Genomic DNA, 13159 nt, shown 5'->3' with positions numbered 1-13159 from the left:
CTTAATGGTTAAAAAGTCAGCGTGTGTCTGTCAGTGTCCACATGTCGAGAACGTGGCCTTTAGAGAGATGCTGAACCAGATTACTCACAGTAAGTCCCTCTGTACGAGAGTGTCGGTTGAATGCCCTAAAATATAAATGCTTTACCACCTTGTTTATCACAGAGAGCTTTCTGAGGAGAACATGGCTGCTATAAAAAGTGAGAGAACAAGTAAAGTGGCCAATTAAGCCCATTACAGCTCCATCAGGACTGCTGAATAAAATTTGGCTGACTGATCCCTTAAAGAGATAGTTCAAGTGTGTAAAAAGTCTGATTTATCTCAACTGGGTTTCTCTCGACTGGCAATCCAGTTCCTCTGTCTTTAGTGCACATGGCCGAGTGTTTAGAGCTTTGAGATATTAGATATTAGATAATGCTGTCAAATGTAAGAACAACACAAGATACGCCAATGTTGCTAATTTTTCTCAACAGTACAGAGTCCATGCCTGAAATGCTTTCTTAAAGGCAGTCAAACAGAATACTGTGTTGTGTATTTGCTCTATAAATGGTTAAGAAGCAATTTAAAATGACCAGCAGAGTAACATTGGTCTTATCGAGTTGTAGGAACATCAGTAGCATCAGGTTTTTTGATTACCTCAGATACTCATAGGTAAAAATCTAATATGCTTTTTTGTAAACCTGAACTATCCATTTTAGACCTCAAATGTCTCACTTTTGGCACACCAAACCTTCTGTTATTTACTGACATCATCAGTGTCGGGGCAGGGTATCGTTGGAAATGTTACAGTCCAGTTAGATAAAACAATATGTAATAGATACAATTATCAGTCTGGGTTCATTTGATTTGCTCAGTGATACTACCCCAAAACTAGAATACATTTTTAAAATTTTATCTTATTTCCAAAATATTACCATCTTGTGGCTTTTCTCTGGCTTTTGATACCTTATGATCATTATAGAAAAATTGGTGTGAAACTGATATCAAAGTTTGATGCCCAGCCCAAGTGACATGCTTAGATGATTAGAACATGAGACATGAACCTGCTTTAATTACACACTTGTTGGAATGTTTTAATTATTCCTCATCTTCAAAGAAATGAAGGAGCAGTTGTTTTCGGTGGTTTTGTAACATGATTGGCAGTTGGATTATTGTGCCATATGTTTATAAGAACAGTTAATAGAGTCTGTCACGTTTTTAAGTCATGATACATCACAGGGGGTTTCACAGGTTATAGGAGCTGACTGCAGAATGATCTTTTTGTGGCGGTAACATTTGACTATCTGGATTCTATTGAAATGTATTGCACTTTTTGATGAAATACAAACTTCGTGTCCTTTCTATACACAACTGACAGGTGAAGGGAAAGGTGAGTCGGAAGGTTCATTTTGGACAGTACACTGTAAACCCTAAAAATGATTTAAATCAGACTTTTGAGTGACCTTTGCTTAGCATTTCTTAATATGTTTAAGTTACTCATTTAGTCATACGACTTTTGAGGTGAATACATACCTTTAGTCAGCATATTAAGTGCACTTGAGCTATCTTCTGGAAAGAGAAGGGTTAAAACCAAATACAGGCTTTTGACAGGAATTTACGTGCATATCTGCCAATATTTACAAAACATAGAGGACATCCAAAGGTTTATTCCTGATCTTATATGGAATTATACCCAAAGGATGTGATAAGGGTGTTGAGGCGAAAACAAATCCTTGGTTATTCACAGCATGGTCACACTGAAAACATTATCTCTGCTAAGATAGCGTACCTTTTTATCTTAGTCATAATGCCATGTGCTGTATGCAGTGATGTCAGCGGTACCCTTTCGGATATTTTCAGCAAAACATTATTAATTATTTCATAATTTCCCAGTTTGGAATCAATAAAGTAAATCTATCTATCTATCTATCTATCTATCTATCTATCTATCTATCTATCTATCTATTATTTCAGACAATATGACAACCAATTTAATTGACAAAATAATAATGTTTAATGTTTTATTGATCCATGCTGGGCAAATGTGTTTTTGTTTGTCAGATTTCACAGGGAGGTCAGACGTCAGCCACAGATTAAATATCTTGCTTCAAGACAAGTCAGCAGGGCAGATGGGCCATGGGCCTTGGCCCACTGCTGTGCTGCAGTCCCGTCCTATACTGTGGTGCCGTGGCACAGGCATCACACACGTTTTTACAGTCCGTACATAAGTGAGCAAGTTACATGGTAAATGTATATTGATTTGGTCATAAATTATCCCATGTTTATGGGGTTAGAGATGGCCACAGGTCACTGTGACTGTCAGCCTAAAACTGATGTAACTGGTTTTGTTGCACTGGAAAATGTCTTGCAGAAACCATGCAAGGCATTTACAGTAGAATTCACTGAAGCATCATGGAAATACATTTTCTTTCCATGAGTGGAGTGAGGGTATATGCAAAAGACAGGACAACATCAACATTTAAAGCCCCTGCTCCAGAATGAATTGAAGTGTATTCAGTCATTTTTACATTTCCTGAAACAGAAAGTGATGTCTGACTATCTCCCCCAATAGAGTCCCACATGCTAAGCAGCAGGCTAATTGGGGCATGTTTAAACTCAATGGAATGGGACAGCCAATCATCATTCAAGAAATACTCACATCCCATTCACATCCAATCAAAACTCAATAAGGTACAAAAAAATTATCACTTTTGGTAGCAAATTATTTTTGCCTTATGCCTATTCACTGAGTTCAATCCGACTGAATGTGAACCTGCAAATTTTCAAGACTCGCAAATCATTCATCTGTGAGACATAATGCAATATTGAACACTCGTATGGACCAAATTCAAAATGGTGGAAATTTTGATTGTTACGGTGTGGTGTGTACCCACAACCTCATCTTCTTGGCCATCTTCTGCCCTCCCTCTCTGAATGAGAGGCACAAACAGAGCCTTCTTTTGATGTAATGTGCTTACACAATACACTACAAGCCATAAATGCTACCAGTGAAAATGCTAAAAATTGCTGGCCTAGCAATGTAAGTTACCCCTCTAGCCCTGCCTCTTTGAAACAAAAGTCTGGTTATCATGTAAGTAAATTTTGCCTGGAGGATACATTTGAAGAAGACTTTGAAGAAATTACTATGATCATGAGGTTACTGGCGGGGTGTTTTAATTGGTGTAGGAGCAGGGCAGCAGGGTACAGTAGTAGGAGAGATCACGTCAGAGCTAGATGGCTGCAGGTTCAGTCCCCACAGTGGTGAACACGGTGGTGAACCTGTACTTGTTTGCTCATTTCTAAGCTGCACAAATCACCAGCAAAAACATTTAAGACCACCTCCTGGGCATTAATGCCATGATTGCAGCCAGTATCCCAGTATTAGCATAGACTCTATGGTAATACTGCCAATATGAAATTGAACAGCCGCATAATACAGCTAGTTAGTACATGGCTGTGCAACATTTCATTACCATGACCATGGCCAGATGGTCTGTCCGCTGGCCTAGCCTCTGTTAGATTCATGGTGATATGTTACTTTATTTTTAGACGCTAACTGATTCACTGGCCATGTGATATCAACCTGTTGGTGCGGGTCCAAACACACCCTTCTTGCAGTTTATTAATAGTTGTTTGCGTAGTATTGATTACCCAGTTATGTTAGTTCATCGTGGCTAAATGCTCCCCTGATGGTGACATAACTTGGTTTGGCTTACCCCTTAAATCAGCTCCGAAACAGGAAAACAGCTACTGAAGTTGTATAGAGTTTTCTCCCTCCAAAGAGTGCAGCCACCTCGTACCAACTCGTAATATCCAAGATAATAAAAACGAATAAATCACAGAATCATACAATCAACCCGCCATGTGTACAGTAGTACACAGCATATAGCCAGCAGTCTACTGTATATTTTAGCGCCAACATCTTTCGTGCTAAATGTTCATTACTGTGGTTTTGCTTTGCACTTGATTGATCACCTGTCAAGAAAACAGCACAGCCAGGACTTGGATTTTCCCTTGATGAACTTGTCACTGTTTTCCATGCCTGTTCTGCTATCACTTCTCATGCTAACTATGCAGTCCTCCACTTATTCCACATAAACTGCTGTTGTTGCTGCTGCAATTAAGAATGTAAATTCAATCCTACATATGGTATCTTGTTTCATTATTTTGGTTAATCTAATGCTAAAAATCTTGCAGCATGTTACAAATCATGTTTTCATTTAGTTTCATTATAGTGGTGCTGCTATATTGGGCCAAGCCACAGGAGCTGGAAATGATTCTTGTGTTTATGCGTAATTCCTGGTTTGTGGAGCTGAATACAAGATTGACACTAATATCACTACACAGTACTTGTGTTCAGCAAAACTGATCACAGGTTCCCTGCAGGATTTCTCATACTACTACTACTACTACTACTACTAGTAGTACTACTAGTACTAATAATAATAATGTTAACACTTTACAATAAAAGTACAACAATTAACGTTAGTTAACGTTAGTTAATGCCGTAATGGTTAATTAACTGTTAGTTAATGATTACTATGGCATTTATTAATGTTGATAATATCTACAATAACCCTTAAATAACATATAAATTAATACCTTAACATGAACAGCATCAGTACATGATTCTTAGACACATTAGTAAACGGTTAGTTAACTGTTACTTAATGTTTATTATACCTGTTACTTAATGTTTATTACGGCATTAACTAATGTTAATTGTACTCTTATTGTAATAATAATATAATTTGTAGTAGTAGTAGTAGTAGTATGATAATAAATACTTAAATTTAAATAGCACTTATCAAAAAAGAGATACAATGTGCTTCACAGGAGAAAAGACCGCTGGGAATAGAAACAAACGATATACAACCAAATTGGCAGCAGAAACACAGATGTAGTCGCATGACATGATGACTTTTTGAAAGTAAACACCTCTTGATACCAACAAGGTGTCAGCACTCGTACAAAACTTAATTTTCCATTTACATTTCCATCAACAGAGGGGTCAGTGTAGCCATGACAACTTATTTGGCAGCCCCATTTGGCTCTTGTCTTATTCTAGCCCTGCTGATGTGTTAAAGCATTAAATGAAAATCATAATGTCCTACCAAACACCCAATTGGCAGCCGTCTAATGGGAAGGATTATGAAACCACCGCTGTTTTCCTCACCCTCCTCCTCTAGCAACAACCAAACAGCTTTGATAATGCAGCAGAGAATAGGACACTGTGAGATCTAATATAAAGACGTTTTGTGTGTGTGAAGGGGGATTTGGGGACTCATACTGTGTCACAGGTTCAGTAGACGTCACTTTCTCATGTGTGCAGAGAGTGAGTTAACGAGGAAGAGCCTGTGGTGAGTGTAGTTAAGTTGTGTAATAGGTCATAAGCCTTCTGTTGGTGCAGTGCAGGTGAGAAGCAGTCCATGCTGTGCCCAACTTTTATTGGATCCTTCATGTTGCACTCAGACAGGCTCAGGGAGGGACATTTTGTCTGTGAATAGAACATCACACCACTGGACATGAAACAGCCATGAACTGAACCTTTAATTTACTAACAGGACTGTGCCGTTTCTTTTCAAAGGTCCTCATAGCAAAATCCCTATTTGCTCACCCTTGACTGTATTTCCAGCCTGGATCTAAAATTTATTAAGTTGAACGGCATAGTTCAAATCAGGGAAAACTGGAGTACTGACTATTTTGCAGCATCCTAATCGTTGTTAACCATGAATTGTTTGGACAGCGTCAGCATCTCATCCCTGGGCCATACATGCAGACGATGCATCAGACTTTAGCATACTGTTTTTTTTATTTTTTATTTATTTTTTTAATTGTTTCTCAATGTGAATTGTTTTTCAATGTACATGTGTCAGACAGACATGTTTTTACTCTGTGGTTTGTCTAGCTGTTCTTAAACACGGAGCACTGCTGACGTTTGATCGGTGTCCAAACTTGAACTTAACTTTTGATGAGACATAGCACTCATCACTGTCAGTTTTAGAACAAGCAGCCAATCATAAAAGAGAAGGGGTTGGACAAATATGTTGGAGGACAATTTAATCACAGTGGCATATGACTGTCTACAACTTTATGATTTAAGATTTTAAAAAGCTACTATTATCTAGTAACAAGAAAAAAAAAAAAAAAAAAAAACAGGCAGATATAATTAAATCCCAGTTAACTACAGTATGTAAACTGATGAAACCTACAGCTGGTAAGTTGCTGGCCACAATGACATGTGTTACATATGGTGCGTGCCACATGTAACATCTTCACTTTGAAATGACTTTAGGTCCCAACTACTGCCAGTGCCATGTCTTCTGCCATGTTTTCTTCATGCAAACACATTCTCTGTGTGGACACCCCTTCACATTCCTTGGTGTCTTCACCCACATCTTTGTACACTACGCCACTTGAACTTGTTCTGCAGAATGGTCATCTTGCATTTCAAAAACTCAGTCAGACTCCCTCATAGAGTGTACAGCATGCTGCCTGAAAGCAGCATGTTTTACAGTAATTCACTATAAAGTAAAAGAGTCAGTCCCCGGACTGTAATTTAAAACTGTCATACTTGGCCTATTTTAAAGTTAGTGCCTCAGTGGTCAAATATTCAGTAAGTGTGACCTTAAAGGCCAGGAAAATCAAATTAAAATTCCTCTGATGTGCTGTCTATTCATCTCAATTTTCACCACATAAACAGATTGAGACACTCATCTGCAGAACTTTGTGAACCCTGTCTGTTGTTGTTTTTGTTTCCCAGTCTGCCGGGAAAGGAATTTGGTATGTGGTGCACTAGCTAGCTCACAAACTGCCTGGCATTCCTGAATTAGCCAGTATTTGCAAGCTCCTGATCCCGACACCTGTGTTGTCGAGCTGGAAACATTTGGGTTTGCACAAGTTGCATCAGGCCTGTGGTTGCAGCTAACCCCTTTTAGCTCTGTCTTTAGCCAGTGGAGCCACTGTATGGATCACACCCAATTAGGCTTCAGTCTGGTGGTATTACTGCCCGTGCTATTTACTGTAGCGGCCTGATTTCCAGCCTTTTGCTTCTGTCACCCCACACTAGCAGACAGGACATTGTAAACCTTTGGACCCTGTTCTTCACCAGGGAGCTTTAAATAGGTTGGGTGACATTATGAACGCCTGAACCAAATGCAAATTTAAATAAATCCTGAGGGGGAATATATAGCCATGTATCCTGATTATAGATGCAATAGGGTTTCATAACAGTAACAATTGACTTGTGTAATCCGTTTTAGGTAATGTGCCAGCTGTCCAACCATGTGCCAATTGTTGAAGATGACATGGTGTATTAATACACAACAGGCCTGTATCAAGTGACATAGCCCATACATTTAACAGGCTATGAACTGTTGAATTAATATCACATTTAGAGGTTAGATTTTTTGTTTGTTTTCATACAGACACTTTACTTGCAAACTGTTTTTGCTTTCATAGAAGCTGAAACAGTGGAAATCAACAGGAAAAACTGTAGCAAAGAAAGGAAAGTTGATATTGAACCAATGATAATGAAAAATAAATACTTTTTTCAAAATAGTCTGTTATCCATCTCCTTGCTAGATAAAACCAACACTAAAATAATATTTTCAACTGCTTTACCAAGGCCTATTGGTCTGTGCTGGTGAGGAGAAGGTGCAGATCTTTGAATAGCAATAAATTCTGATTATGTTCTACAAATAACACTGTGGTTTTTGTTTTAACCCCAAGATCCACATTATTAACCATAAAATGGCACATGTATTCAAAATGGAACAGTTTATGAGTTTTCTTTTTTGTTTACAGTGCAGGCTGGTAACTGCTCTGGACCACCAGAAACTGGGTAACAATTAGTGCATTTTGGGAAGCAAATGGTAACCTGTGTCTTCCATGTCATGTGTAAGTATGTGAGTGAGTGAGAGTGTTTATGTTGCTATCTGTGTGCAAGTGTGCAAATGTCCAAATGTTCAATTTTGTCCCATTTTTTTCTCCATAAGTCCTATTTTGTCCATGAGTGTGTGTGTATATCTTTTCAGCATTAAGTCCACAACACTGCCAAGTCCTGGCAGCAGCTCATGCTGTGTTTTGCTGGGAAGTCAGTCTGGGAACAAGCTGACCGATATGCTTCAGCCTTCCAGCTCTATTCCCCTCCCCTCCCCTGGGCTTCATGGCTCCAGCCCCACCACCCCTCCCCTCCCCTGGGCTTCATGGCTCCAGCCCCCCCCACCCCACCCCACCCCTTTACTTTCCTCCTTCCCGTCCCCACATCCCTATCTCCTTTCTTCTCTTTTGTCACTCTCTCTTCATTGATATTCAGCTTAGTTTGGTTGACGTGTCGGATACTACTCACCCACCAAATTTATAAACTTGATGTAGCCAGTATCCTTCACAGCCATTCCCTGAAAAGACTTGCAGTCACTTTAAATATTTGACAAAATCGATTTTGTTCTGATGAAGACTTGCAGAACATATTAGATTATATGTTTTGGTTTAGTTAAAGCACAAGCACATCTTCTTTCTCCTCTCCTGCCCCGTCCTGAAGAAGCCTCTTGGATGAGGAGTGAAACATCTTCAAGAATCTACAAATAGCCTAGTTGATCTCTATCCACCCTTTATGGATGTTGTTCCTCTCATTTTTTAGATTACCACACTAGATTACACACTATGACTTCATAACCAGACCATAATGATAATTTGGCAATTAATTTGCTTAATTTCCCTCTAAATGGCAGTTGTAATATTCCTGTTGGTGTTTCTCATGCTAACTGCTGGTTAAAAGGAGCATTTGTACCATGGTTTGCCATTTCTCTTCCATCAAAATTGCAAAACTTTTTAGTTAAAAAAAAAAGTTTAACAAATCAGTAATGAACGATGTGACAGTTAAACTGCTTTCATCGGAGCATCCTGGTACTTCAGAGGATAAAGGTGCAAATCCTGTACAACACAATACAACACAACACAACTTGTTTAATTATGGACTTGTGGAAAACAAGACCTGATCTTCCACAGTGCTGATGATATGTGCTGTGGAGTTGTCTGTTTCCTGCATGAGTTTCAGCACCCTAACCTCATGTTAATACTGTAGATGCACATACTGCACATTCTTCAGGATTTGACAACTAATTGTAATGCAGCACCGATGTGGTATTACTTAAGAGACAGAAGAAGGAATGCATTTTTGATTGTCCTGTATGTTCTCTGCTCTGAGCAGCAGGGAGGCCAAGTTTTTAAAAAGAGCATCCTGCAACTTGAAGGTCACAGGCTGGACCTCAGACAAAATGTGTCCACTGGCAGCCATGCATCCTGACAAAGTGTCATTTGACTGTGTTTATATGTGCACAATAATGCATACATATCTTAACCGATGCTGTAATATTGATTAAATCTCCACATATCTTACTAGTATGTAGTTATTCTTACTTTGACTCAGGCATGACCTCATAATGTCAGTTATCTTAAGGACATGTGGCCCCTTAGCGTCAATAGGTAAGTTAGTGGTTGGGAATGTCTCCCTCTTTCCAAGTCTGTGTCTATAAATAAACATGTTGCCCCCATGGTGTCTTCCTGAGTCTCGGGGGGTATTGGGCTAATCCCTGGAGGTCTGTTTATTTATTTACACCAGTGACTTCCCTCATGTGCCTTCTTTCACAGGGAGACATGAAAACATTATGACATCAACACACATGAATACACAAATATGAAGATGCATTATTTCCTTTAGATAATACAAAGACTCATATGCTTTATACTATGTCCAAAGTGGGGACCTTGCATTGTCTATATTCACTGACTGGTGAGTCAAAATGCAAACGTGAAATTTAAAAAATGGGCAAATCCTGGACATGTGGCACAGCTCCTGCTTTGAGTATGAAAACATAACCTTTATTGTTATTCTATCAAAAATATGAACATCAGGTGACCATTTTCTTATTATTATTCCCAGGAAATGGCAAGCGGTATCCTCCATGGCCTTAAGGGGCTCTGTAAAGATACAAGAATATACAGTATCAGGGGGTATGTAGAGGATGTAAAGGGGATGTGTAACATTATACATCTTGTAAATTACCTCTGCGTGTTGTATGCAAGCTGATATCAAACCTTACATGTCAACCACACCCTTAATCTTCAGACATTAGTATAGTGATTGTAAACAAACAGGGCCATTACTGAGAAGATTGGTAGCCTCTACACTGCATTTTACGCTGTGCAACCGATTAGGGGTTCAAAGGTAAATCTGCCTGGCACAGCCATACTCTGATTTTGTTTCCCATGTTCTCTTCATGTGTCTGGGTACTATTGGATTCAAAGGGTTTATTACAACATATGTTTCTGTTTTTTTTTTTTTTTGGCATTTCTGCTTTATTTGACAGTCACAGTGGAGATAGACAGGAAAGGCAGGGGAGAGAGAAGGGATGACATGCAGCAAAGGACCTGAGGTTGGATTCAAACCCTGGTCGCTGCGATCGGGACTAAGCCGTGGTACATGGTGAGTGTTCTTAACCAGTGAGCCACCGGGGCACCCCTACTGCCACATCATTTTAGTATTACTCTGCTACTACAGCTATCAAAATAACAGCTGATTATCACTAACAGGTGATTCTGCCTCTGTTAAGCCAACTTAGCTAACAACTCACTGGAACAACATTGTCCGAGTGGCTAACAGATACGTCTCCGAATGTAACTTTTGTATTGGATTATGAATCTGAACGAAAACAGTGCAGATGGTACCATTCATAAGATTTCTGAATAAACTCCTCACAAGTCACTACAGTCACAGTATGGGGGAGTGCATGCCATGCCATGTGTCCCTTCCCGCATGTCACCCCCTCGCTCTCTCCCATGCCCTTCCTGCCTCTTTCTACTGTCTCTGAAGTGCCAAATAAAAACAATGATAATAATCTTTAAAAACAAACTTGAGAAAGGAAGAAATGAGGTGGCTACCAGTAGACAACAATATGGGACTTCAACCTCTCTAACAGTGGGCTAGAAAGTAATATAACAGTTGTAACATTGTATGTGGGCTGTAAACCTGGTAGATTGATTTAGTTTGAGGAACTACTTTTTGGTTGAGTATTAAAAACAGTGATCGAAACTTTGAGATAAAAGCAATATTATTGCAGTAAAATCCTAACTATTTTATAAAGGCAGTAGAACACACAAGGCCTGTATTTTATAGTGTTACATGATCTATATTAGCTGTGACGTTATTTACAATTGTAAATACTAATGCTAGTGTACTATTGTTACATTGCTCAATGGAAAAAGGGCAAAAACAATGAGCATTTACAAAAATACATCGTATAGCAGGACACTGGATATTGGATCAAATATCTGTCTATCATTAGCAAACTAACTAACTAACTAGCTAGCAAACAGACAAAAGGACCATATACTGTAGTATGAGAGCACCAATGCAAAACCAACACCGGCAACTGTGAAGGTAAAAGTGATACTGGTATATTACTAACTTGTTAGCATGTTGATACATGATGCATTTTTGTAAGAAAAAACTATGTAAATGTCCTGTTGTTCCTGGTTTCCAATTCAGTGTGCAGTAGCTTCTCACTTCTCATCATCACTTAAGCCACACCTGTAGTTCCTCAAAGGCTTCCTATCACACTTTGTTTGGAGTATGACCTTCGGGTTTCAACTTGCAAGATCAGTTGACTGTGTCAAGCAAAAACTGTCCAATTCTTTTACAGCATAATTGGGAAGAGGATGCACTTCTTACAGTGCTGTTGGGAGTAGCTAACAATGGCAGATGGTGGAAGGAGGCCCAGCCATAGTTTCATTTATAGTGGGCAATTTAGCGCAATTACAACATCTGTAGGCTACTGATGTGTAAGAATGCTACATGTAGCAGGATTAAAGGACGAGTTCACTATTTTGGAACCTAGGCCCAACAATTCACAGATTTTTTGGCATCATCCTCAGATGTAGATCATCTCACTGGTCACTTCAGTATTGAGTCTGATATTGATGTACTGCAGGCCCCCGCTCAGCTACAGCAGAGGTCAAAGGGGCAATCCTAGATGGCTTTGAAAAACGAAGATAATTTTGCTTTTCTGAAACGGGAACATTGGTATATATTTTTACCAATCTCAGAGTGTTGTCCTCCTCAAACAGAGCATTTTGTCCATAGTCATGGCCTTAGATAGCAATATTCTTTTGGGACTTTTTTTCTGTTCTCCATGTAGGACTCTGCCAGCTGGCTTGGAGTGTAGAAACAGCATGCATGTTTATAGTTTGAAAGGTGGTGCTTGGTTTGCGAAATAAAGCAGTTTTGTCCCAAACAGAGCAGTTCTGTTGATTTAATGGTTGGTCTGTTAACCCTTTTTCGGGAGAACATTCTGAGAGTATACACTAAGCCTTGCGTAATAATTTCAAACAAAGCAAGACCACAATATCCTCCTGCTCCTTAAGAGTTTGTATGGAATGTCCAGAACTCAAATTGGTCCTCAAAATTTTGGCATCGCAAGTTCACTCACACACACAGGGAGGCCGTACTGAGCTGTTATGTGACTTACTGTACCAACTTTGGTTCCCCTTCTCACTGCAGCTTCCTGACATTTAGGGAAGGTTGCCATGGTAACAGGGGCATACCTTCGCAGTGGGCACGGGGTGATCTGCTGGTCCGGGAATGTGGCCTGTGGTGTGTTCCTAACCTCTCGACCTTCTGGACCCAGCTAATCGGTTTTCCTCGCTCACCTCTGCCCGTCTTTCTTGCTCTCTCTCTGTTTTCTCTATTACTCTCTCTCTCTCTTTCCCTATGCCTCTTTGACTGTCTCTCTTTCATACACACAATACTGTAGGTCTAAGTAACTTTGAAGTGTCATACATCCATATATGTGTTTGGGTACATGTGTTGCTGTCTCCTTTTTTATGTATGTGTGTATTAGTCTGTGTATGTTATATGTATGAATGTTTACCTGTGCCAATGGGTTTAAGTTTGTGTGTGTGTGTGTGTGTGTGTGTGTGTGTGTGTGTGTGTGTGTGTGTGTGTGTGTGTGTGTGTGTGTGTGTGTGTGTGTGTGTGGATAGGCATATGAGCCTGTTTGTCTGCCTAAATTGGATCTGTGTGTGTTAAGAGGGCTCTCCACTCTGCTGCTAGACTTCGGCTTTGATTACAATGGTAACACACAAGTACAGGCAATCAGCTATTGCCAAGGCTCACCAGTGAGAC

The sequence above is a fragment of the Myripristis murdjan genome, chromosome 6, assembly GCF_902150065.1.
Source record: "Myripristis murdjan chromosome 6, fMyrMur1.1, whole genome shotgun sequence".
Lineage (NCBI taxonomy): Eukaryota > Metazoa > Chordata > Actinopteri > Holocentriformes > Holocentridae > Myripristis > Myripristis murdjan.
This window is presented reverse-complemented; position numbering follows the sequence as displayed.